Source organism: Aptenodytes forsteri, unplaced genomic scaffold, assembly GCF_000699145.1.
Source record: "Aptenodytes forsteri isolate BGI_AS27 unplaced genomic scaffold, ASM69914v1 Scaffold50, whole genome shotgun sequence".
NCBI lineage: Eukaryota > Metazoa > Chordata > Aves > Sphenisciformes > Spheniscidae > Aptenodytes > Aptenodytes forsteri.
The window spans coordinates 86,663-87,262 of record NW_008795126.1 but is presented as its reverse complement, the minus strand read 5'-3'; the positions used below and the strand labels follow the sequence as shown (position 1 = coordinate 87,262).

The window sequence follows — 600 nt, the reverse complement described above, 5'->3', positions numbered from 1 at the left end:
TCGGCTTTCCCCGGGCGGCAGCGGGAGAGCCACGGGAGCTTGGGTACCGACGGACGGACGGATGGATGGATGATGGATGGATGGATCCGTCCTCCCTCCCCCTTGGGGGTTCCCATGCCGCACGTGCTGGGATGGGAGCGGTGACTGCCAGTTCGTCCCCATTCCCCCAGGCTCTGCATCACTGGGGCTCGTTTGGGGGCCATACCCGGCGTTGCGGCCCCCCAGGGCTGGCAGCCCCGGGGCCGGGCGCAAAGCGCTGTATTAATAGGAGCAGCGCGGCGCAGCTGATGCTGGGACGCGGTCCCGTGACGCCCCGATAGCAGTATTTATCCAGATAGTATCCAGGCAGCTGCAAACACTGCGGGGACCTCCAAGCCCGGATCCCCACCGAGGGGCAGAACCGGTTCATTCGGATTCGATTATAATCGTGCGGATACGGTTGGGGCGAGGGGATGCAGGAGCCAGCTGGGATGGGATGGGTGGGTTTGCCCGGGGCCAGCCGGGCACCCTCTGCCCTTCCCTCCTGCTCGCTCCCGCAGGGAAAGCCAATGTGGGTGCATGGATGCGGCTGCACCTCCGGAGCATCCAGGAGCAAACGCG

At 65.8% G+C, this 600-nt stretch overlaps 1 protein-coding gene across 1 annotated transcript in view; it reads left to right on the top strand.

The window, feature by feature from the left end:
• Window positions 1–600, top strand: part of ZFPM1 (zinc finger protein, FOG family member 1) — a 42,538-nt gene that overhangs the window by 31,280 nt on the left and 10,658 nt on the right.